Genomic DNA, 27,410 nt, shown 5'->3' with positions numbered 1-27,410 from the left:
ATGCTCAAAGAGGACACAGCATTGTCACAGAGAAAGGAAGTGCAGGCAGTGACCATGGCAGTTCAGCTTATAGAGGAGTGGCCTTGTGCACCTGGGGTCCAGAGCCCGGGGAGGGGACGCCAGCTGGCAAGTGTTGCTATCTGTCAGGCACTGTGAGGTGGTTGGGTTATGGAGAAAATTGCAAATGGAACGCCCAGATGCTACCCACCATAAAAGCAATGGATGACAAGGAGAGGGGGAACAAGTAGATTGGTCTGACCATTTCTCCATCCTCCAGCCTCCTGTCACCCTCAAGAGCCCCTCCTACCAGAGTCTAACAGGGACCTGATGACATGCCAGAAATGAATTTTATGGAGTTTTATCCCTGGTATTACAAGGCTGAGTTTGAAGCTGAAAGAAAAATATTTAATATCAACCCATTGCACACTTTCAACTATTTGACATTCTTTCTGATCTTTCTACACATACAATGCATTTGAATTCCAATATCATGACAAAATAACTTCATACTTCCCCCTAACAAGATGCAACTTCTTTCTTACAAACAAAGGTGCCCTAAATCTCTCCTCAAAATGAGGAGAAAGAGATTAATCAGTAGAAAAATATTTTTAAATTACTTATATATACTTATATATATACTTAAATACATATATACACACACGTGTACACACACACACACACATACACACACACACACACACACACACACACACACACTTTTCTTCTTAGGCTCCTCTCACACATTACCACGGACTGGAGGACTTAAACAACAGATGTTTATTTCTCACAGCTCTGGAGTCCGGGAAATTCAAGATCATGGTGCCTGATGTCTCGTGAAGGTCCACTTCCTGGCTAATGGATGGCCATCCTCTCGATGTATCCTTATATGGTGGAGGGCAGAGAGAAAGGCTCTCCTATCTCTTCTTATTAGCACACTAATCCCATTCACAGGGGCTCCACCTTCATAACCTATTTACCTCCCTAAAGCCCACCTCCTAATACCATCACATTGGATATTAAGTTTTCAACATAAGAATTTTGAGGGGGCACATTCAATCCCTAGCAACACTGAAGTGGAAATATTCAGGGGTGAATGGGTAGACTAATCTGTTGATCTAGAAGTCTGTGAGGAAAATGAGTGATAAGAAGGTAGTTTGGCTGTCCTGAAGGGTTTTTTAGGGACCTGACTTTGACTCCATGGCTAATAAAGGGATAGCGAGGTTATTTGCATCAAGAATGGTGATACAAAGATAGTCTTTTACACAGTGATTATTTCAGAGGCGCTTGCGGGATTTTATGAAAACAAGCACAACAGTCCAGGTAGGAAATGATGTGGGACTGGAATTGGGACATGGCAGTAGGGACAAAATCCAGTATGACTCTGAGCCCACTACAGCCTCTACAACTGACTGATGTAGAAGGAAAGACACTGAGGCTGGTGACCTCACCATAGGGATTGGCCCACGGGTTTGCAGAACCTTAAAGGGAATGGTCAACATTCCAGATCCCCTGCTTCAGAGAAGTGTGGAAATACTAGGGGAATATCAATGAGAATAAAACTGTAAGGCATCCAGCCGTCCATGGGTTCCAGAGCAGTCCATGCTCTTCTCTTTTTTCATCTGAATCACTACTGTAGCTTTATCACCAGTTCTCCTCCTTTGCCATCTACCCCCCGCAGACCTGACTGATTTTTGATATGGCAACTGGAGCCATCTTTTTGAACATCACCTAGACCACAACTCTCCCTTCCTTGACATTATTCAGTGCTTTCTCTGTGCTAAGAATGAAATAAATACTTGATGCCCTATCTAGCACGGTTTTGCCTGATATGGCCCCTGATGACATGTCTCGTCTTTTCTCTTTTTGTTTGCTCTAGCTACCTTGGCCTTTAACATTTTCTTGCCTATTTATGCTTTCTCTGCTCAAAGGATTTGACCATGCTGCTCTTGTATGGGAATGTTTTTCCAGTTGGCTTCTCTTCACCTGCCCAACCCCTAGAGGCCTTTCCTGACTTATAAGCTCTGCTACTTCCTGTCTTGAAACCCCCTATTTTTCCATAGGGTTTTTTTTTTCACGATTATAAGCCAGGACAAAACGAAATATAGACCTTTTTTCCCCTTTTACCTGAATCTCCTGATAAGGCCAGGCAGAGCCCAACTTCCTGTTCTTTGTCTCATGATGGATGAGCTAAGATCAGAACTGTTTGTCATGATTGATTAGCTAAGATTAGAAATGTTCATTCTAAAGCAATTATCCAGAAATTAACTTTTCACGGAGAAAAACATTTTCCTATGACTGCTGCTTCCCCTGCCCACAGAACGACCCCCCACTGGAGACCACCCCATGGGCACTTGTTTTATCCTCTTGGGGCAAAACCACCTTGCTGAGATACTCCAATCTTTGGATCTAAGATGCTCTTTCTATTAAAATAACCTGAATAAATTTAGTCCCTCAACTTTTCCGGTTTTGGTCTTTGATAATTATACATTTTCTGATGTGTTTTCCTGTTTAATATGTTCTCTCTGACATGTCTTTGCTTCTCTCCTTTCATGTACACTAGATCCTAAGCTTTATGAGGGAAGGGACCATGCCCTTTTCAGTATACAGTAGCACCAATGCTTCTCATCCACCTGACCATAGGAGACGCCTCATAAACATGAGTGAATAAATGAGTGAATGTAAAAATATCAGGTGTCTCCAAGTAGTGACAAGACTTGCAATGATGCAGGAGGCAGTATCAGAGAAATGAGTGTCCAGAAGTGCGTACAACAGTATTTGTCCTCCAGAAAGAGGGGCTATAGGGCAAGGCGGATTGTTAGGGCAGCATCCTGGAGACCTGGAGTTCCGGTGAGGAATTCTACCATAGCAGATGATCTAGCACAGAGATTAGTAACTTTGGCCCAAGTTCAGACATAGATACCCCTCAGGAAGAGTCAGATTAGGCTCTAGCAAAAAGATGCAGAGGTTCACACTGGCATGCTGAATCTAAAGCAGAAAAACCAACTCTAAAACTCAAATTTCTGAGTCCGAATGTGTTGATTTACTGGCAGCCTTGTTTTACTTTGGCTCTGGGCATGCAGGGTAAAGATATTGGTTTTATATTTCAACTTAAATGGGTAAACACACCTACTTACAATGGAAAAGGAAGAACAGAAAAAGATATAACTTGAGGCATAATCTAAGAAATGAAAACATTATTTTTCACCTACATGTTTGGCAAAGATTGGGAAAGATTGAGTGTTCAGGGAACCAGACATTTTTCTACACTAGTTGTTGAAGTCTACATTGTTTGAAGTCTTTGTGAAGTCACCTGGTAATATGTACCAGTAGCTTAAAATGTGCATTCCTTGAAACAGTACAGTTTCTAGTAATATGTCTTGAAGATACATATATGCACAAAGATTAATCTCTAAATATAATTACAACTCTATGTATACTATAAATTTGAAAACCACTGAATATTCCACAACAGTAGAATAGCTATATTATAACTCATTTCTATATGATGGTGCATTGTTTCGGATTATGTTTGCTACCCTAACAATAAACCCCAAATCTAAAGCTTTTTAAAAATATTTATTTATTTATTTTGAGGATGGTGGGAGAGGCAGAGATAGGGAGAACAGAACTGAATCCCACGCAGGTTCCACGCTCAGCACAGAGACCCATGGGTTGGTGGGTGGGGGAGGGTTGAACTCACTTACCGTGAGATCATGACCTGCGCTGAGATCAAGAGTCCAACCCTTAACCGACCGAGCCACCCAGGCCTCCCATAAACCCCAAATCTCATTGGCTTTATAGAATGGAAGGCATTTCTTTCTCACAGAATGTGTGAACAGCAGGTGCAAAACACAGTGACCAGTTCTGTAGCGTGTTAAAGGGATGGTGAGTCAGCATCATTCGTTTCTTGCCATTATGCACGTGAAGAGTCCCTCGGTTTTCGCCCAGAACTCTGAGGGCTCTGCACAGAGTTCTTGGTTAGGCACAGAGGCCCTTTCCAGAACAATTTAAGGACATCTCATAATTTAAAATCGTATCTCTAATTTCTAGTCAGCAAAGTGCAGGCTAGTGTCTATCACTATGTTCTTTTCTATTCCTTCCAAACGTTGTCCCTCCCAAACAATTTTGGGTCATTCATTTTGTAGTAACCCAGGGAGCATGTCTGGGGAAGTGACTGATGTTGGCACTATAGAATAACTGTGAATTTTATTGTCTCTGTCTGTTACATATTTGAGCAAATGGTTTGACTTGCAGTGTCTTGAAAATCAAATTTAATATCAGGAAGGGCTTGTGATGGTTCAACTACTGCTGTGCTTTCTTTTTGTGAAATGAGTTTGGTCCTTTTCAGTTTTTTGATCAGTTTTTAGTTTTGTGCATCAAGGTTTTCATTCTACATTATATGATAATACTCTTTTCGCTCTTTGAGGAATTAAAGAAAAAACATGTTTTGAGTTAAAGACTTAAGGATGTGAAACCATGAATGATTCACCAAATGTTTTTGCTATTAGCACCTACACTCTAATTGAATTGTCCTAGTAATGATCAGCGTGTGCAGCTTTGAAGACACCAGGAAATGTAGATTAGGATGAAAAAAGTGAACTGTTTTCCTTATTTCCCACTATTCCTCTTTATATGAAAAATGCACTTTTTTTTTGAAAAACACACTTTGAATGCTAAACTGTTTATAATGGAAAATTAAAATTAAACATCTGCAGTCTCCCTTAGCACCTCTATCTATCTAATAAGCCAGGTAGTGTTTGATCAATATAGTAATTACATTTCTAAATCGAATCTATGAGTGGATGGGTGGTATTTATAATTCTAATGGTCTCAGATTTTAAGATATTGGGACAAATGACAGAAAGAAAGTAGTTCATTTTATTATACTTTTATTCAGTTTTAAAACCTGTGTTTTAAATATGCCAGATATAAAACAGGCATGGAAGTGATTTTTAAGATCTATCGTCTAAGGGTTGGTAGCCTGCCCATGAAAATCAATATCATTTTTGTTGAAAGAAGATTCAGATTTTTTACGTCATTAACATACTACCACGAAAGGCTAAGTTCTTATACTGTTTGGAGAAAGTATTTGTCTTCATTGTTGCAAGCTTCTAGTACCTTTATCCTGGATTTCACCATGTTTAAAACATTCATAACTACTTACCCTGCAGCTCTAGCCTAGCATGTACGTAAGGGTATGTAGGTATGTTGGAGAAGAGGTTATCTATGGTGTATGTGTATATATATAATATCTATATCTACATATGCATATGCAATTCATTTATAATACATGCACAGATATAGTAAATACACTTGCATGTAATATAATAAAATATATGATATAAATATAATATGATGTTTTTCTGGCTTGGCCCTGAAGAAACTTCGTTCCCTTTCAATTCCCCCAGTGAGTACTGAGAATTTCCCAAGGCATGTCTCCCAGCTGCACCATGGGTCATACATCTTGCTGACAAGACTTTTTTTTCCCACCTCTTGTAGTGGCTTAGTGTGGTGACATCTACCGTAGCTTCAATACCTAATGCAACAGTTATGGCGTTAATACCTACAAAGCTGTCCCTGTCCCTGTTTCCAGCCAGTTACCACCACAGTCGTTTCTGGTGCTTGCCCGTTTCTGGAGCAAAGCTCTGCACCCCCAATATCAAACATGCAGAGGTGAGCAGCAAGTACCTTGTCCTAGCACTGCTGGTTAGTAGGCCATCCCTGCAGAAGACTTTGGCACAAGTTCTTTGTGAAACAGTTGTGTTTATATTTCATTCTTCACTGAACAGTCTTAATCTCAGGCATATGTACTGGGGGCTGGGCTAGAAGGTAATTGAAATAACCTACACTGTTATATTCACCATCACTGCTCCACTTTGATGCAGGCCCAAGGTCTTTGGATCACGCTTGTAAACTTGATTTCTTCTGCCCTCACAGTGGGCTTTCTCTCTGAAGTTTCATGTTTTATCATGTAACTAGAACCCCAGAAGACTCACTCTGCAGGTTTCCCCCCTATACAGACAAGGCTGAATCCTAAAATGGACAAACCTTAACCTCAAGTTCTGATCCTGTTATGAATATTTATGACACAATGTATCATAAAAGAAACTTTGCTAGCCAGAAAAATTCAGATGAAGAGAGATTGTGTTTACTGCTGCCATAACAAATACTTGAGAGCTACTTTAACATAAACTAAGTAGAGCATTTGATATCTATATTTCGAAAGGGGAGGGGACTCTAGCAGTTTGCAAAAATGAAAAAAAAAACATTAGTAGGGTCAACTCAGGTAACACAGTAACATAATAACTCGTTACCCTCACATCCTGAAAATCTCTTATAAGGAGGGTAGAGACTGGGAAATCAGTCGAACCACAAATTCATCAGGAACCTTGAGACATTCTCCAATCAATCCAAGTCTACTTCATCCTGGATAGATAGTGTGATTAGAAAACAGTTGAAGTGATATAAGAGTGAGGATTCCAAGTAAAAAGACCCATAGACTTAGAGGTTAAATGTTACCGAAAATATAAAGAGCACAGAGAGGTAAGTCCTGACCTGCGCAGAAGGGTCTAGGTGGACCCTCTGATGCATGTTCCCGCTTCACTCTTTAGCACACCTCCCTGCATCCACATAACCACACAGGATAGTTGCAAAAGCTCGGGATGAATAAACTCTGGGGAATTAAGAGTGTTGCTGGGGCTTCTGAGAAGGATAGAGGATCCAGGGCAAGGATTGCCTCACCTCTCTTGTGTGAGTGAAGCAGCTCATGTAGCATTACTAGAGATAAAGAGGGATATTTTTCAATGAGATATGACAGCCCAAAAGAAAGACATAATGGTAATAAATTGCCATGTATCCAAGAATATACCTCTAAATGATATAAAACAGAAAAGGACAGAAATAAAAAGGAAAGTGGACGAATCCTAGACCATGCTGGAAAGCTATTACATGCTTTCACCAAAAACTTGTAGAACTAGCTGACAAAAAAAAAAAAAATTAAAAGCATAGAAGATACAAATAACACAATAAATAAAGCTTGATCTAACCCATATATTTTGAGCAATACAACCAACAACTGGAAAAATAGTGCAGGTGTTTAAGTACAGATGGGTTATTTACAAAATTCACTACAAAATTGATCATTGGCTAGTCCATTAAATAAGCCACAGAAAAATTCAAAACATTGAAAGAATTTGAATTATGTTCTCTTACCCCACTGGAATTAAGGCGGAAATCTGTACAAAAAAGATAACCAGTAAGTGCCCCTACGTTTGTTTATTTATTTTTGAATTTTGAAATTTATGAAATTAAGCAATGCATTTAAAAATAATCCATGAATCAGAGGGAATCCTAAGCAAATAAGAAGTATTCTGAAACAAATGATTGGGAAACTATGACGTACGGGTGACGGTGATATTTTTAGTTTTGATTCAGCTGATGATTGCACTGGAAGATTCACGAAGTAGTACTCTTGAAACTCTTTCCTTTTCTCTTCTATATATTATATTTTTAAAAAACTGTACAAGGGTATATCTGCTTCAGCTAGGTGATTCAACATTATTAAGAATACATCTTTGGATCTCTTAGAATCATCTTCTCTCCTACACCATGAGACATGACATTATAACTGAATGTTTATCTTTGGCAACCTCTGTGGATATAGAATGTGTGTCCCATCATCATAAACTTCTGGGACTGAGGTCTTTCTTGTCATAGGTCAGGCCCCAAATATATATGTATTTTAAGTTTATTTATTTATCTTGAGAGAGGGAAAGAGAGAGAAAATTAGAGGCAGAGAGAGAGGGGGAGAGAGAGAATCCAAAGCAGGCTCTACACTGTCAGCACAGAACCCAACGTGAGGCTCAATCCCATGGAATCATGAAATCAGGACTTGAGCCGAAACCAACAGTTGGACACTTAATCAACTAAGCCATCCAGGCACCCCTCAGGCCCCAAATATAAATGTCATCTTCTTCCTCCTGACTTTGGAATGTAGATGTAGGTGAAGAGTTTCTAGAAGTTTTCATTCTTAACCCCTTTTTCTTCCCCAAAACTTCATGATGGAGATCATATATTTTCTGCCATGTTTTAAATTATTTTTGTATTTCATTATCTGTGTATACCTAATTTATTTTCTTACATTATGATGTAGTACAGCTCCATGAGCAAAAACCCATTGCTGTCAGACAGCCCTGGTTAAAACTCTCACCTGTGTATTTTTTTTTTAACTGTATGATATAGGGAAACTTACTTAAGCTCACTGGGACTCAATTTTCTCATTTCAAAATAAAAGTAACAATGCTTACTCTGTAATTTACAGTAAGGAATAGAGTAAAATAACCTATGAACAATGCTTTGTATTGAATTTGTCTCTTAGAATACTAATTCCATTCCCCTCATAAATTATTTTTTGAATCAAAGTGGTCAATGGAAAAATATCTTTTATGTAATAGAGAAATTAATATCTTTCTTTTTCTTTGCAAGAGTATAGAATATTTAGAGGGCATTGGTATTTTTAGGATGAAAAATGTAGAGTGAATTAAACTCATTAATTTTCCATATATTCTCTGAAATTATTTTTCATAATATCTTGCTTGTCAAATAAGAGATTCATATAAAAAGCCTCATAAGAAATTCCAATAGGAAACAAAATGTATTAAAAGTATTATTAGCTCTTTAATGGGACTCCAATTTCAACATTTATGTAAAGATTTTTCCTTTTAGTGTGGCTGCAGTTTCATTAAAATCTAAATTAAAAGAAGAGAAGAGATGCTTTTCTTAAAATGACCAAATCTGTATATTTTTCCCCCAAAAGTATCAGAGATGGGAAAAAGCTAGTGGAAGCACACAAGGCTTTTAAGGTCTATGGTCAGACCCAGTGAACCATTGTCATCCTTGCCTTCATGCCATCAACCAAAGGCAGTCAGAGAGCAAGGGGATCACGAATGCACAGTCACCCCCACTGAGGTTGCTGGGGGCGGGGGGGTGAAGCATCAGTTTAAAGCACATAGGTACCATACATTCATGTAAGGTTAATTAGCATATAACTAATTTTGGGCTTAACCAAACACAAAATGTCATTATTTCATGTATTTATTCACTCATTAATGCAGTCAACGACCAAATAAGTATTTAAGGGACATCAGGGACTTCTGTGAAGTTAGCCTAGTCACTGACCCTGGCTTTAAAAACATTAGAATTATAACTTCATTTGTTCATGTATTCAGCAAAAACTTCTTGAACTTCTATTAGATGTCAAGCTATTTGGCAAATGATTTCCAAAATTTAGCTATCTCTTTTACCCAACGATTCTCTGTACTGGATAAAATAATTCAGTGACTTAGATGTATCATATACAAATAATTATTCCTGGAGAGTTCACCAAGATTCTATATTAAATAAAAGTAGACGCCCACTTTTTGGGTCGTCTGGGTGGCTCAGTCCGTGAAGCGTTGGACGTAAGCTTAGGTCATGATCTCATGGTTTGTGGGTTCGAGCCCTGCATCAGGCTCTCCACTGACAGTGTGGAGCCTGCTTCAGATCCTCTCTCTCTTTCTCTCTCTGCTCTTCTCCCATGTCCTCACTCTCAAAAATAAATAAACATTTAAAAAAATAAATAAAAGTAAACACTTTTTATAGATGATTTATGAGATTATAAATGTAGACGAGATTGGTAAGATCTCTTTGTAAAGAATTTTGGGCTAATATTTTTATGGCAATATTTTTTTGCCAGATGTTGCCAACTGTTGGCAACAGTTGAATTTTGTTTGGCCAGCATAGAGGTTACACATTCTTGCATTTGAATATATACAGGTGTGGCACATACCCTCTGGTTCATCACATCACCCTCTACTTCTATACTAAGGACTCAGTCTATCCGTACACCGGTTAACCTTTCATGGCCCTGCAGCATTTGATTTTATAAACTGTGCTCAGTGGCGTATAACATTGGAGCACTGGTTACCATTCACACATGCATTTGAACAGTTCCAAAACTAGTGAGAAAGACTTAAGTCTTAATAAGTATTATGTGAGATGACCCATTTATTCAGGCACATTAAGCAAAAACATGTAATATCTGCACTTCAGATGGGGAATATAAACTAAGTAATCAATCGAGGTATCTGTCTGAGTTAAAAACCAAAGGCAAATATGACAGTTATTGTCCTCACTGAGCTCACTTTTTAATAGGCAATCAACAAACTATGTTTGATAAACCAGGACAAAGCTTCCACATGGATGTGATGATACCTGGACTGAGTTGAGAAGAGGTTAATAAGCAATAAATTTAATGAAGAGGGCAGAGAAATTAGAGTTAAAGCAGGACCAGATGAGGTCCTTATACTTCCCTGAGTGACTGGAGTAATAAGCACACATGCAAAGAACAACACAAGGAAGCAACCAGAAAGTCCAAGTCTAGGCAGAGTTGAGAACTAGTTGAATTTTGGAATCTTTTGGGTTTTCCATCAAAGTGAGAATGTTTTAACCCTGAGAGTGTTTTGAACAAAATATTTTTATCTAAATAATATGAACCCCAATAAATGTCATCTAGAACATTTTATCCAGAGATTTCAATAATCCTTTTGATTTCATTGATCAATTTTCTCTTCATCATAGTCAAAAGATTTCTATTTATTTTTATCTTATTGAAAATATTTTCACTTGTACAAATACTTTCTCAATTAAGTTGGTAATAAAATGCAATTCATTAACTATTTTTTTTGACCAAAATAAATTTTTATTCATCAATTCTGATATAACCTTTTGTGATCTTTATTTCCACTAATTCTAATTTTCCTGAGTCAAAAATGGGATGTATTTAGTTCTTAGCATATGTGAGGAATTTGTGAGTCAGATCAAAGAAAGACAGATATGAGAAGGAGAGAGGACAAGTAAGACAAGAAAGGTGAGGACAGAAAGAGAAGTGAAAAGAACATAAGAACGAAAAATGGTCTGTTAGACATCAACATGAGAGGAAGAATGTGGTGTTGACACAAACCAGAGAGCCAAGATATCATGTTGGCCATATCCTAGATGGTGGCCTAACTCAGGTTCTTCTTCTGACTGAATTCAACTCTAGCCTAAGAAGGTGAGATTTGGTATGCCCTTCCCCTGCAGGGCTCTACCTTCCATCAGCCTACCCACTATGGGCTAATACCCAGCCATCTGGCTAGTTGATGGACCTAGAGCCAAACAGCGTTTCCACTTTGGCTCTGACATCCTGCACCACCAAAGTTCAGCTTGTGTTCGAGTGTTCATGTATTTTTTTTTTTTTTTTACTGTCTGACTCCACTTGAGCTATCATTTTATATTTGAGTGGAAGACAGATGGAGCCCTGAGAGTGAACTTTCAAGCCATCCCAAGTATGAGACAAGTCAGGATCACATTTTAATGAATGAATGAGCACATATACACTACACATTGCCATCATCATATTAGTCACCTGCAGGTACTTAAGTTTATATTTGGCGATTGGAAGCATTCAGTACTCTTTAACCACCTTTTTTATTTATTTTGGAATTTGTTTCTTTTATAATCATATTTCTTCATCTTGTTCAATACTTGGAATTAAATGAATATTCTTTCTATAAGACTTTATTACCAATAGGGATACATGCTAGATAAATAACACTCTTAAGTTGAACTATTTCAATCTACAGTTCAGTAACATTGACTGAGTACCTACAAAATATCAAGCCCTCTAGTTGTTTACAAAGATTTGGAAAGCTTACAAATTATTTGGCACTTTAAGTTACTTACAAATGCACTTTTTATTTGCTTGACAATGCTATTCATTTTCCCATAAAAGGATGATTTATGCTGGCTTTCATTTTTACATTATCTATGGACTCCAGTCAAATGCCAATGTCACCCACCAGTTTCTGGGGATTGTGAATTCTACCCTTTGAGAGTTATTTCTTTAATTGGAGTGATAGAGTCTGGAACTGCTCCCGTGCCTTGGCTCATAACCCCAGGGTGTCCCTAAATGTTATGTTGTCATCAATTATCCAAAACAGAGCCATTATAGTCTATCCAAATCATCAAGAGATGGATGAGCTTGCCACTGAGAGAACAGTGAAGGCAGCTGCAGGTGGAGATGCTGGCCAATGTATATAATATGTGTTTCCCAGGACATGACAGGAAGAAACAGACTGTGATCCAAAATCATGGCAAATATAGGTAAGGCTTTATTGCACAAAATATGTTTCTGAAGCTTAAGACCTTTTCTCTGGCCATCACGGTGGACCAGAGAGAATTATAAGTTGAATCAGACATGCAGATTTTCATTTTGGTAGTAACTCTTTTTCTTCTAATTCAACAAGTATCTGTTATGTACCCACTATGGGCTTGGCGCAATGCAAGTGCTAGTGATACAATTAAGCTCAAGAAACTTAAATTCTTGGTACTTAATTGAGTAATGATATGAACAATGATTGAGGTATAATTGTGATGAGTGTTACACAGAAGAAGCAAAACATAGGTAAATGCCTACCCTGAGACAGTCTAACTCGGTTAGAAGTTGGGAGAAATCTAGAAATGTTTTCCTGAAGAAATAAAATTTAAACTGAAACTTGAAAGAGTCAGTTAAAGACAGGCAGGTAAGGACAAGATACAAAGGAGCATAAAAAGTGCCAGGCAGAAGAACAGCACGTAAGAACGTTCTCACAGGGGTGGTTGGCACACCCAGAACATACACGATCTGTAGGCCATGAGTTACTTATATTACTGGGCATAAATAGCCTCTTCCATGAGCTACCATGATAGAGATACTTTTCTTGGACTGACATAGTAAAAAAGAATGAGTTTGTATAAAATATCTAGTGCACACACATACACATACACATGGGGAAAGACGGCAAAATACAGTCTGACCTGTGAAGCTGAATTTTATGTGAGCTGTAGAATTGTAGAACTAGGAATGGCCATGAAAATCATCCTAGATGACACTTTATAGATGATGTCAACAAGATCAGAGTTTGTTATTTACCCTGGATTACAACATTGCTTAAAGGCAGAGCTAAGAATGCGTTTTCTGATCCTGAATTCATTGTTTTTTTTTCTTAGACAGTGAGTTTTAAAATAAATTATTGGTTCATATCACATATTACACCAGATTACATATTAACTGTTGAAGTCAGAATTTGAACCCAGACCTGCCTAATAGCAAAACCCATGTTATTTATACCAAATCATAGTGATACTTGGTAAATGAATGAACCAAATTATATAAACGAATGAGTGAATAAACATGTGAAGCTTGTAAAAAGAATACAAGAATAAAAGAATAAAATAAAAGCAATAAATAAAAGAATAAAAGAATACAAGCAATATTTTTTTAATGTATATTTATTTAGTTTTGAGTGAAAGAGAGCATGAGCAGGGAAGGGGCAGAGAAAGAGGGAGACAGAATCCCAAGCAGACTCCATACTGTCAGCACAGAGCCGGATGCGGGACTCGAATTCACAAACTGTGAGATCATGACCTGAGATGAAACCAAGAGTTGGATGCTTAACCAACTAAGCCACCCAGGTGTTTTAACAAGCAATATTTTGAATTAGGCAGTGTTTTGATTGAATGCACAGTAATGGTTTTGAGAAGAATATTTTTATCCTTCAGGAATTTTTTTTTCCTTTAGAGAGAGAGAGAAGGAGAGTGCCAGCACGGGAGAGGCAGAGAGAGAGAAGCAGAGAGAGAATCCCAAGCAGGCTCCACAACGAGCACAGAGCCCCCTGTGGGGCTGGGTCTTAAGACTGTGAGATCATGACCTGAGCTGAAAGCAAGAGTCAGAAATTGAACTGACCGAACCCCCAGGCATCCCTCGTTCAAGAGTTTTTAAAAACAGAATCCAACTCTGGAATAGGAGATAAAAGGTGGGGGGTTGTTGTAAGAACCTAAATTGGAGGGAGCCTCGGCAAATAAAGAATTCCAGAGTTTGGCAGCAAGAGCGCTGGGGCCAGGATTGTGCTGTCACCTTCAACATGGACTCTGTGGTGAGAGAGGACACATTCCAGCCATCAACCCATCTCTGTGGCGCCTGCTGTCGATTCTAGATTGCTTCCTGGGAATGTCTAATTGGCTGAGCAAGGGTCAAATGCTTCTGCCAGGGAATGAGGAGTCAAAAGTACCCCCACCTTCAATTTCCAATGAGGGAGGTAAGATATTATGTCCCTCTTAATATTGTAAGCAATGAGGATTTTTATAAAATAGAAAAGGAAATTAGACATTTGAACACCAAAATAATAAAATATTTCACGACAGCACTTTTTCTGAATAGTGATGAGAGTAGGAAGTAAAAAATAAGTTTAAGTCAACTAATACTTTGAATTTGTCTTAGATGAGTTTTCAGTCGTACTACGAGAAAGACGAAGATTAATTCTAAACAGCTAAAAGCAAGAGAGGAAAATAAATCAGTATCAAAGTTAGTAATTCTAAAGCCACATTGAAATGAAAGCAAGGAATTAAATATCCAAATGCCCATTTTTATTTGAAAGATAGCAGTTTTAGGGTGCATCTGCTGACCTATCACAGGAGAATAAAGAAATATTAGGGAGAAAAGAGCAAAAACTAAAGACTTTATGTATATATATATATGTATATATATATATATATAGAGAGAGAGAGAGAGAGTTACATAGATATAGATATATAGAGATAGAATTAATTACAGCTTATTTTAGAGGCAGTAAAGAACAGTAAAGAGCACTCAAATGAAATTATTCACACTGTGGGAATGTATAGTAAAAAAATCCATCACACTGTTTAGAAAATAAGCCCAAACAAATGAACACTCACGCCCAGATAAAATGAGTTGTTTTTTGGTTTGTATTTATCTGTTTATTTAGTTTACAAAGGCTTGAAGCTTTGTTTCTGTAATCTATTTGGACAGAAAAACAGTTCCAACGTATGGGAAAAAACAGTGCATTTTTATCATTATACACAAGCACATGTATTCATAAGAGGGGATTTTGTAATAATTGGCTGGAATGAGGGTTGTAGTATTTGTGGGTCTCATCTTTCCTTCATTCCATATCCTCTGTCACTACCAATAGCAAAAACCTAGTTGATTCAATTCTTTGTATTTCAGTGACGCACTTAGACAAGGAGGTCTCCAGATCACACTATACTTACAGGTCACAGAATGCTATTCTCATCCTTTTAGAGGATTTGAATGAATGCCAAAGGTTTTGGGTGTTTCCCGCATGCAAATTTCTAGAGAGAAATGTCTTTATAAAGAAAGCAGGCAATTCTGGGTACCATCTGAAATTTTCCATGCTCCATGCAGCTCTTCCTGAATGCCATACTTCTTCCTCTCCAAGACTTTAACAAACTAACAATTGAAGATGTACAGACCACTAAAGAGAGACAGGATAAAGGGCATCTGGATGGCTCTGTTGGTTAAGCGTCCAACTTTGGCTCAGGTCATGATCTTGTGGTTCATGGGTTTGAGCCCCGTGTTGGGCTCTGTGCTGACAGCTCAGAGCCTGGAGTCTGCTTCGGATTCTGTGTCTCCCTCTCTCTTTGCCCTTCCCCCATTCATGCTCTAGCTCTCTTTCTCTCTCCAAAATAAACATTTTTAAAAAATTTAAAAAGAGACACTAATAACACATACTGAAGTCTTAACGTGGTACCAAGTGAACATCATCTACAGATGCACTCACTTAATCTTTACAAAGACCCTATAAAATAGACACTATTGCCCCAAGTTTCTTCGAGAGTAGGAAAATGAAGCCCAAGGAGGTTAGCTAAGTAACTAAACAGCTCACTATTACACAGCTCCTAAGTGGAGGGTTTAAACACAGGCTCTTCAAGGCCCAAGTCCATCCTCCTAACTTCTTCTCCTTTGGCCACCAAACTGTGACTTTTCCTTTTCTTTTCCTTTCCTTTTCTTTTTTTTTTTTTTATACATCTTCAGCCATGGAGCATGCTCTTGTCACATGTATTTTGTGCCTCCTCCACTTGTGTTTCAGCATTTGAACTTTCAGTTTGGTTGCAAAATAATCAAATAGAGAAGCATGTATGGGAGCATTTGCATCAGCTATGAACATTTTGTCCCTTCACCTGAAGTAAGGTAGGTTTGGGGGTGTGCCTCTCTTGAGTTGCCAAATAGGGTAAAGTTCATAAAATGGTAGTAACCAAAAGCATTAGTTTGTTTGGGGTCCCTTTTAAATTCCTATCCTGCTAATGTTTTTTAGATTCTCCTTTGTGTTGCACACATCCCCTGCTGCAGGTGAACTGTAGCTCTTTCTGTTCCGCTCTTACCAGCAGCTATTTCATGAGTCCTTACGGTGTTACTCATGATCCATGTAAATATCATTTAATTTTAAATATTTATAATTACGTACCCCTTGCAGAATCTGATGAGTTCTACAAAAATCATCTTCCGACTACTATCAAATTAACACAGTCACGTAAAATATTCAAAATCTAAATTTAGTATCCAGAGATAAAGATTCTGGCACGGTAGCATGAAAAGATCAAAATATGCTCTCCCCAAAATATAAAAGTGGGGGGAAATGATAAAAAAAATAACCACTTCAGAGCTCTGGAAGTCAACCAAAATAAACAACAAATGGAGAAGCACTTATTCATAAGAAGCGACTGGCACCTGTAAGGACAATGGGAGACACAGCCCTTTTTTTTCTGGGGCTGCTCTTATCCCTTTTGCCCAGTTCAGGTGAAGGTTTCTCCAGGGCTCATCTGGCCCTGAAACATAGTCGTCATGTGGCCAGAGGGGATGACTTGATTTGGCATAAAGGCCAAAATCTATGGTCACATTATTAGTAGAAGTTACAATTTGGGGAGAAAACAAACTGAGAAATCTGCTTCTCTGTTATAGAAGGTTGAGAAGAGGTTAATAAGCAATAAATTTAATGAAGAGGGTGGAGAAATTAGAGTTAAAGCAGGGCCAGATGAGGTCCTTATACTTCCCTGAGTGACTGGAGTAATAAGCACACATGCAAAGAACATCGAAAGGAAGCAACCAGAAAGTCCAAGTCTAGGCAGAGTTGAGAACTAGTTGAATTTTGAATGTATTCCACAGAGAGAGTTTTTTCAGCAAAGGGAAAACTCCTTGTGGAATCGAGCACAACCTCTGCCTAAAATACTAATTGGCCACTAAGCCATAGAGACACAGTGGTGTCCAGTAGGAAAGTAGAAGTACATATTTTTAAAAAATGGAGTAGAGAGGCACCTGGGTGGCTCAGTTGGTAAAGAGTCTGACTCTTGGTTGCAGGTCAAGTCATGATCTTACGGTTCATGAGATCTGCTTGAGATTCTCTCTCTCTCTCTTTCTCTCTCTGCCTCTCCCCTGCTCTCTCTCAAAAATAAATAAATAAACATTAAAAAATTGTTTTAAATGGAGTGGAGCCTCTAGATTTGAAAATTATACTAATTGAAATGCACATTTCACTAGATGGGTGCAACAAAATATTTAAATGGTAGAAAAGTAACCCATAAACTTGATGGTAGATGAGTAAATATGATTTAATGTGAAAGAAAAATATTGATGATAAGTGAACAGAGCCTCAGAGACATGTGGGACATCATCAAACATCTCAACACTCACGTAAAGGGAGTGGTACAAAAAGTAGTTGAGGAAATAATGACCAAACACTTCTCAAGCTTAATGAAAAACTTTATAGATCAATATAATAAACAAGTAGTCAGATATACACAGAATATTTAAATTTAGACATTTTATAAACATTTATTGTAGCAGTCAAACTTCAGCAAGATAAGAAAATGAGAAAATCTTGAACGCAGAGAAAAATGACGTATCATATACAGGGGAAATAACAATACAATTAATGCCTAGCTTCTTATCATAAATGGCGGAGATTACAATAAAGCAGAATGACATATTCAAAAAAAATGAAACAAAAACTCTCAATAATTTTATATATGACAAAAATATCTTTCCAAAATAAAGCAATATATATTATATGTATAAAGCAATACATATATATTATCATATGCATTTATATGTATTTATATATTTATATATGTTTACTGTAGTAGACAGACTTAACAAGAAATACTGAAGGAATACGTTTAGTCTAAAAAAAATTACACTGAACAGTAACTTGAATCTAGGAAAAGAAATGAAAGTCATCAGAAATGGTGGGTATGTATATAAGTATGAAATATAGTACTTAATTTTTAAATTTTTCTTATGAATTTGTTTTAAAATATGATATTTTATAAAATAAGAAATATGCCATTCAATTTTTGGGTGTATGACATATATAGATGTATGATACATATCCATAAGACCACAAAGGACAGGAGAGGAAATGGATAATTATTAGAGCAAAGTTACTGTACATTATTGGAATTACATAATTATTAATCTGAATTAGTTTATGATAAATTAATATCTATATTATAATATTTAAAGCAAGTCTCAAGAAAATAACTTTAAAATACAGTTTAAAAACTGAGTGCAACTGGGGCATCTGGGTGGCTTAGTGGGTTGAGCATCTGACCCTTGATTTTGGCTCAGATTGTCATCCCAAAGTCGTGGGATCGAGCCCCACATCAGGCTTCTCATTGAATGTGGAGCCTGTTAAGATTCTCTCTCTCTCTCTCTCTCTCTCTCTCGCTCGCTCGCTCGCTCTCTCTCAGCCCTTCCCCTGCTCACATGCACGTGCACGCATGCACTCTCTGTCTCTCAAAAAAAAAAAAAGTTAAAAATTGACTGAATTAAAACGGTACACCAAATATATTTATTTAATATAATGAACAAAAAACGTCATTGATATGTTTCAATAAAGTAAAATAAAAGTCATATCTTTGAAATAAAACCAGTATCAGTAAATTACCTTTATTCTTTTTTACCTACCCACTTTGATAAATATTTTTGAGTAATCCAACGTAAACGTATTCATATGCATAGGCCTACCTTGCTGTTGTTTATGTCCTTCTAAGATTAACTATGTCCTTCTAAGATTTTCCCTTATGTAAAGTGTTATTGTCAAGGTTATATTCTAAGCAATATATCAAAAAAATAAGTCATCCAGGCTTCTAGTGATTCTCTAAGATACAAGGACCAAAATAAGTTTCTCATACTCTCAGTGGTAAAGAACCAGCTTTACTTTTATTTTTAAATCTGCCACCAACAAGTGCTTTTATAAAATCTAATAAAATAAATTACTATGAAAAATGAAATTTTTAGGAAAACCAAAAACATGAGGCAATGTTTTTGTCAATGTGAGAATCAACACATTTCATCAAATTGCTGTCAAAACTTCTAAACACTCAATTTCTATACTTAACACATTATGATGGTTAATTTTATGTGTCAACTTGACTCGGCCAAGGGATGTACAGATAGCTGATAAAACATTCTGTATGTCTGTGAGGGTATCTCTGGAGATTAGAATTTGCACGTGTGGACTGAATAAAGAAGTTTCACCCTCACCAACATGGGTAGACATCATCCTATACAATGAGGGTCTGAATAGAACAGGTGAAGGATGGACACATTCCCTCTTTCTGCTTGAGCTGATCTTAAACTTCTCCTATGCTCTGGCATAGGGGTTCCTGGTTTCTAGATGAGAATTTCTACCATAGACCCCCAATTCTCAGACTTTTGGACTCACGCTTACAACCATCTGTTCCCTGGTTCTCAAGCTTTGAGACTGAGACTAAAATATACCACCTGATTCTTCCCTGATTCTCCAACTTGCAGATGGTGAAATGTGGAATTTCTCAGCCTTCACAATAGTGTGAACCAATTCTTATAATAAATATCCCATTTTAGTATCTATCTATCTGTCTATTATCTATCTATCTATCTATCTATCTATCTATCTCCTATTGGTTCTGATTCTCTGGAGAACTCTGACTAATGCAGTCTGAAAATGAAGACTTTAGGTAATGACATTAGGCCACAGAACATATTTTTGAGTAGTTCTGCTCTAAAAGACCACCTTTAGTTTTGAGGGCAAAGAGTCTTTAACAGTGTGTTCAAAGAATGTTTATTTGAACTCCAGTAGTTATCCAGGTTTATGTTGCATAAGAACAGAGCAGATGGTCAATTGTATGATGTAACATCAAAGGCAGAGAGGGAGTTACCCTGTTCCCCATTCTAATGCTTTCCAACTTGAATACTTAAAGTTTCTTCCTTTCTCGCATGAAAAATTTGTTCTTCTCAAAAGGTGAAAATGTAAGAGACACTTGAGCATGGTTAAAAGATCTGAAGGAACAAATTGCCTAGAGAGGAAACAAAGTTAGCCTGAGAATGCTGAAGGGGAAGAGGGAAACAGGAGATAGAAAATAAATTATCCTATTGAGAAGCATGTTTATTCCCTAAAGAAGTTTGCTCGGGATGGTGATAAAATCCAAATTACCTTGACCTGGTGATGAGTTTCTTTAGCAGACTTTATTAGACCAAGCTATAGCCATATGTAAAGTTTAATCAAGGCGATAAGATGCTCTTACTTTATGAATGAACTCTGATGCCCTTTAACCTAGTTTAACAATAGTTAAACAATATCTTCTGAATTTGTGTAAGACAACTTTCTATACGGCCTTGCAAACACACATTCCTATTTGCTAGAAAATAGCAGATAGAAAAATAAAAAGAAGATGGATTTTGGAAAGTAGTACAAATCAAATGGAAATGAGGAAATTGTGCATAAGGGTAATTTATTTTTTAGACAATCTCGTGTGCTTTTTTAGATATAATCAATTCCTAACACATTTCTGAATGGTGTTTTTTTCGCATATAAACTCCCTTTTAAACAGGGATGAGGAAAGCTAATGGTTTCCTTTATCAGTGCTAGAATTGGGTTATGATGCAAACATATATGCAAAAATTTGTAAATCACACAGAAAAAAGTGCGTATGTATAGAAACTATTATGGTTGAGTTTTCTTCTGAAGCTGTGTTCTCAATATATAAAATGTCTTTGTAAGTAATGTTTAAGGACGGACTAGTTCTTGTAGTTTTATGGAATATTACCACAAGGTCCCTTCCAGTTATGGTCTATGATTCAATGTGAACAATATTCTGGTACAATAAAAGAATCAGAAGAGTCACTTTTCCTTTTAAGGGACCATGTGATGCCACCAAAGAAATGACACTGAGAAAGTTAGTCCTGGCTTCAGAAGTTTGAAATGCATAAGTCCAAAGAATAAATTTATGGTTTGGTGAAACTGAGTCGATATTCAATCTTGACACAATGGTCATTGTCCTTTTTATATAATCTTATTTTTATTAGTATATACCTAACATTTTATAAATCTAACTTATTTTTTAAGTATTTATCTAACATTTTATAAATCTAACTTATTTCTTAACTATTTATCTAACAATTGTGAGTAGAACCTGTTGATAGAATGATGCTGGGTCTGTGCTGCCCATTCTCTTGTTGGAATCTTAGTCACAGATTAAAATGTAGGAGAAAAGAATGTGTCTATATTATAGAATAACCAATATAAAATGGATTTCTCCAAAGTGGAACTTAACACAGTTCAAACATGTAGTAGGTATTGAGTAAAATTTGTTGAATGAATGTACAATAACTCATTGCTATTTGATCCAGAGATTCTCTCTCCATAGGCAGAAAATTCACTTTTTTTTAACATGGAAAACATTGTAAAAATTATTAATGTGATGTTTTTCCTCCTTGGTTTCTTTAAAATTTTTTAACATGTATTCATTTCTGAGAGACAGAGAGAGACAGAGCATGAGTGGGGGAGGGGCAGAGAGACGGGGACACACAGAATCCAAAGCAGGCTCCAGGCTCTGAGCTGTCAGCACAGAGCCAGAAGTGGGGCTCAAACTCACGTGCCGTGAGATCATGACCTGAACCGAAGTCAGATGCTTAACCAACTGAGCCACCCGGGTGGGCCCTCTCTCTGATTTCTTAAGCATGTGATTTTCACCCTACTTGACTCATATTATCCAAATCCTGGGCTTGTGGAAAGGAGAGAAAAAATTAGGAATTTTAATATTCAACCTCAATTCAATATTCAACCTCTTACAGTAAAAAATAGGATTTTCAAGCAAGACTATAATGTTCAATTTAAGCTACTTTCTTGAAAAAGGACTGCTTATATTTTATTTTTGGTTTTCCTCTTTAAGCATATTAATAGGACGTCAGGCTAGATTTTACATGAGAAAACATAAATAAAAAGAAGAGAGCAAGTTAGATCCTCTCTTGAACTAAGGTATTTAGGAAAAAGAGAAGAAGGAAGGAGAATGAAAAAGCCAGATAAACATCAAACTCAGAGAGAGAGCTGACTTAGGTACTAAGACAAGCACTGAGAAATTATTTACTATGCTGCTGGAAGGTCATCTCATACACTCTCCTGTATCACCAGTCATATTGACCAGTGTGCTTAGGCAGAGAGAGTTGCAGCACTGAGCTGTCTTGATCGCTCTTGGTTCCCGTGGAGTATGACTGTTGATTTGCTAGCTAATGACCTGCTGCGAGGGTACTCATGGAAGGACAAGGTGACCTCATCAGAGGATGTAGGTAAACATCCATGCTAGGGGACAAGAAAGAGGATGGACCAAGAACAAACACCAATTAAAGCTGAGTTGAGGGGCGCCTGGGTGGCTCAGTCGGATGAGCGTCCAACTTGGCTCAGGTCATGATCTGGCGGCTTGTGAGTTCGAGCCCCAGGTCGGGCTTTATGCTGACAGCTCAGAGCTTGGAGCTGGCTTCTGATTCTGTGTCTCCCTCTCTCTCTGCCCCTAACCCACTTGCATTCTGTCTCTGTCTCTCTCAAAAATAAATAAACATTAAAAAAAAATTTTTAAAAAGCTGAGTTGAAGTGAAGTCAACAGAGTACCCCAAAACCATTGCTGAAGCCTAGAGAAATTAGACCATGAATAAACATTTCTCCACCTGTATCAGTAAGGCATGCTACAGCCAGAGATGCAAAAGAAATATCATTCTGGAGATCTAAGGATTGGCATAAGGTCAGAAAGCCCCTTCTTTCCATGTCCTACTTTCCATGAAGCATATGGTGTTTGCCCTACCATACATTTAGATGTTGGGGAAAAGAGTCCAGGAGATGGGGAAGGTTATTACAAAGACTGCTCATATTTATGCAAGAAAGATAGAAAACTCCCTTTAAGGAAGTTTAATGATCAAACTGGACTCAAATTTAGTCCAGCTTAGATATTTAGTAAATTTTTCCTGCTAATTGGGGTGTGAGACCTTGTATGAAACAACATATTCAGTTTAGTCAAAAATAAAGATATTAACTTTAATTTTGAATATTAAAGTTGCATTGTTAGGTAAAATTTATTACTTGGAGACCCTTTCTCTCCCTACAATTTTAATTTAAAAATTAGAATTATCTCTCAAAAACAACAAATATTGACAAACCATGTTGTTTTTTCCCCTCAAATCAGTTGGTTTCTCTTTTGTTTTCTTTGTTGAATCTCCCAGAAGTCTTTAAAAACAGATACACAAATAAATAAGATACAGTTCTGCCTTTCTTAGCAAGAGGTGGGGGATAGTTCTAGAAGCCCACCTTTATAGCACACTATTATAGCATGTGAAGTGTGACAGTGTGATTTATACAAAATGTCACAAGAATACCAAAGACAGAGTGACTCCCTGGATCAGGGCAAGTTTTGCAGCTGAAGTGCTATTTAACCTAAGCCTTGAAGAGCCAATAGTAATTGGCCAGGATGGGAAGAAGACAGAGGGATATCCCAAAGAACTTATTTAAAAGCCCAGAAGTGAAAAAAACCGGCCATGTTTGGGGACTCTGAGAGTTTGTTGTGACTCAAACATATTGAGCATGCACATAGAAGGGGAGAATGATTAGCTGTAAGGACAGAAGCAATGAGCCAGAAATACAAGCCTGTGTACAATTAAATATTGAATAGTGAGCCATCCGATATTCGAGTATTATGGGAGCCATGAGTATTATGGGAGTGTAGAAAAAAAGAAAACTAATGACAACAGAGTGCTCAGTGAAGGCTTCATGAAGCAGATGTAATTTATTCAGATGCCCTCGGCGTTACAGTTCTCATGTTAACAGTATTCTTATTATGCCTCATGCTACCAATGGGCACCAGTCAATTAAAGCATCGGGACTGGACGGAACAGCATGTAGACCTTCTGATTGAGATGTATGGCTGTTAGGCTGACTGATCCAGCTGTAGGTATAGGGAAAAGACTAGTTTTTTCTGGAAGTTTTTCCTAAGGACTGCTCCTTAGGTACCATTTCCATTGGTGGTTAGGTGTTTCCTATAACAAGAATTTTGTAGGCAAAACTCAATGGTCTTCTATAATGTTCTTTATGAATATTCTGATGGATTTTGGATTGATTCAAGTGGTGATAATGTAAACTATGTTTCCTAAAAAAAAGGTAACCACAGAACCCTTTCCTTGAACATTTCACAGGATTAACCTTCCACAGAATACATTTTAAGGAACACAGACATGGTTTGGCTGTTGACAAGAGAATCTAGCATGTCATTGGGCAATAAAATAATTCAAAATATAGCAGGGTGCCCTAGCAGGGTGTGGAGGTCTGCATCAGGAAATACTTAAGTAGGAAATGTTTAGGTAGACAAGCAAGGAAATGTACAATGTACAAGGAAATTTTTATTGGGGATGCTTCACAGTATCATACCTGACCCAATGTACTTAAAGAATTCATTTCTATGGAAAACCTTTCTGTCTTTTATCTTGTCTCTGAAATGTACATTCAACCGTTTTGACTAGTTGCTCTTGAGTCTCTCCTTCCTTGTCCTTTGGTTTTCATCCCACATCACTACATCAAATTATTTCCTTTACAATATTTTTTAACCTTTTTTTCTACTAAATTGTCTCTCCTACCAGAAGGTAAGTAAGCTTTTTGAGACCAAGGACTTTAAGATAAGATCACTGCTGTATCCTCAGTACCTAGCACATAGTAGGTCTCAATATTCACTGGAAGGATGGATGGATGGATGGATAGATGGATGACTTAATTAATAAATCTGGGCATTTGGAAGCTCTTGAGAAATGGCGATTGTGCATTGTCTCATTGTCCTGTAAAAAACTACAAGTAAAATTCACCTTCCCATATTCTTGAGTTTTCTTTTCATTGAAATGTCTTTTAAACTGTCTCATTTCTGTACATGTTCGAAGATATTTTCACACAGAATTCAAGCAAATTGACACGGTTCTTGGATGGAAATTTTAATTCTTCTTCCTTTATAATTATACTTAGCATATGCTTCACACGTGTTCCTAATAGCTGAGAAATGCTGTCGTTCAGAGTGATTTTTAGTCTCCTGGTGTCTTCAATTAAAGGGAGCCTCCCATACCAGCTGCAGAGCCAATGATGACATTGTTGTTATAGTGTTATTTCTAATTATTTTAGCATATGTTGACCACAGAATATTTGTATTTTAAAAATCCATAATTAAATAATTAATCCAGGCAATGATCATAATGGCCGTTAACATAAAATAGGAGACATTATCTGCCTTCTCATCTAAGTGTAAAGCTTCACTTCTGAACAAGTGTTGCAAAAAAATTGTTTTTAATCTTGAATCAGATTAAGCCTCTAGCTCTGGTGACCAGTGTCCATTAAATACAGAGGACATAAATATATCACATGACCCCATATGTAAGCAATCAGTGAAATCTAGACTGTGGAAAAGTCTGGTCAACAACCAGTCCATTTTTTTTTTCCAACAAATGAATTGCAAGACATAAAAGATGAAAAGAGGTACATTTAATGTGTGGACCTTATTTTGATCCTAATTTAAAAAAAATCGATGGCAAAAAGAAAATAAAACCAACAAAAAGCACTCTTATAAGAAAGTCCTAGAAAATTTAATACCTTATTATTTTCTAGAAAATGATCAAACTCACTTGAGGAGATCCAACTAAAGAGATTCATGTTACTGTATTAACCAATACACCTTTCATACAACTATTTTAAAACATCATTATGTATCCTTTCTGTGCTACCCAGGGAGAGAGCCATAAGGTGTTTTATGTTCATGTCATAACTTAAAGGGAAACTTTCACAAAGTCCAGAGACCTTTATGTCCTGCAAGTGAAGGAGGAGGGTGTCCTCAAATTCCCTGCAGCAGGAACCCATTTAGGTGGCACCAGCCTTGACTTCCAAATAGAACAGTGCATCTACAAAAGGAAAAGTGATGGTATCTACATCATAAATTTGAAGAGAACCTGGGAGAAGCTTCTGCTGGCAGCTTGTGCCATTGTTGCCAACTGATATCAGTGTCATATCATCCAGGAATACTGGCCAGTGAGCTGTGCTGAAGTTTGCTGCTGCTACTAGAACCATTGTTATTGCTGGCCACGTTACTCCCGGAAATTCACTAACAAGATCCCCGCAGCCTTTCCAGAACCGAGTGGTTACTGATCCCAGGGCGGACCACCAGTCTCTCTCAGAGGCATCTTACGTTAACCTGCCTAGCATTGCTCTGTGTAACACAGATTCTCCTCTGCCCTGTGTGGACATTGCCATCCCTTGCAATAAGAAGGGAGCTCACTCTCTGGGTCTGATATGGCAGATGCTAGCCCAGGAAGTCCTGTGCGTGCTGGCACCATCCCCCGCGAGCATCCATGGGAGGTAGTGCGTGATCTCTACTTCTGCAGAGATCCTGAAGAGGTTGAAAACGAAGAGCAGACCGCTGCCGTAAAGGCTGTGACCAGGAGCAATTTCAGGGTGAATGAGCAGCTCCAGCTCCTGAGTTGACTGCTACCCAACCTGAAGTCCCGGACAGGTCTAACGGCCTGCAGGAGCCCTCTGCATCGCCCTGCAGCGGTTCCCTACTGAAGTCTGGAGCACTCAGCTTGCCACTGAAGACTGGTCCACAGTTCCCACTGCTCAGGCCACTGAATGGGTAGGAACAACCATGGAGTGGTTTTAAGCTGCTCTCTACAAACGCAAACAAAATGGAAATAAGGTTGTCAGAAAATAGTTTCTAATAAATAAATAAACAAATAAATCCACATATTATAAAAAAAATAGAATTGCGCGTTGCTATATACAAAGACATATTACTAAAGGTCAAAATATTCTCAGGAAAGTTGAAAGTTCTGGGAGAAAAAAAAGTTTTGATCTCATTTTTCAGCAATTTCATGGCTATCTTTATAAGAATTTAAAAATTATTACCATTCCTCAGGAAAAATTCTTCTTTGTCTTCTGGGGCTTGATGGCAATGAATTTACCTAATCACTACCACCTGCCTTACTTATGACTCACAACTCAGGGCTAGATATGTCGTTGTAATTTCTTTCATGTATCAAATAAAAAAAATGCAGCCCCTAAACTTCCAGTGATTAGTGGGTGATCTTAGAATGTTCTTTCCAGTTTCTGAGGCTAAAGTTTTAGACCAATGAATGAAGTAATGAGATGGGAGGTATCTAGAAAGCTTTGGGTAGACTCTTGCCTTCTGTAATCTGTAGAGGGGAG

General features: G+C 37.5%; 1 pseudogene; it reads left to right on the top strand.

The window, feature by feature from the left end:
• On the top strand, positions 1-26,865 carry LOC124514226 (40S ribosomal protein SA-like; annotated as a pseudogene).
• The last annotated feature ends 545 nt before the right edge of the window (positions 26,866-27,410 follow it).

Source organism: Lynx rufus, unplaced genomic scaffold, assembly GCF_022079265.1.
Source record: "Lynx rufus isolate CCGP_SWC_20201006 ecotype Redwood Valley unplaced genomic scaffold, mLynRuf1.p SCAF_2, whole genome shotgun sequence".
In the NCBI taxonomy this organism is placed as follows: Eukaryota; Metazoa; Chordata; class Mammalia; order Carnivora; family Felidae; genus Lynx; species Lynx rufus.
This window is presented reverse-complemented; position numbering and strand designations above follow the sequence as displayed.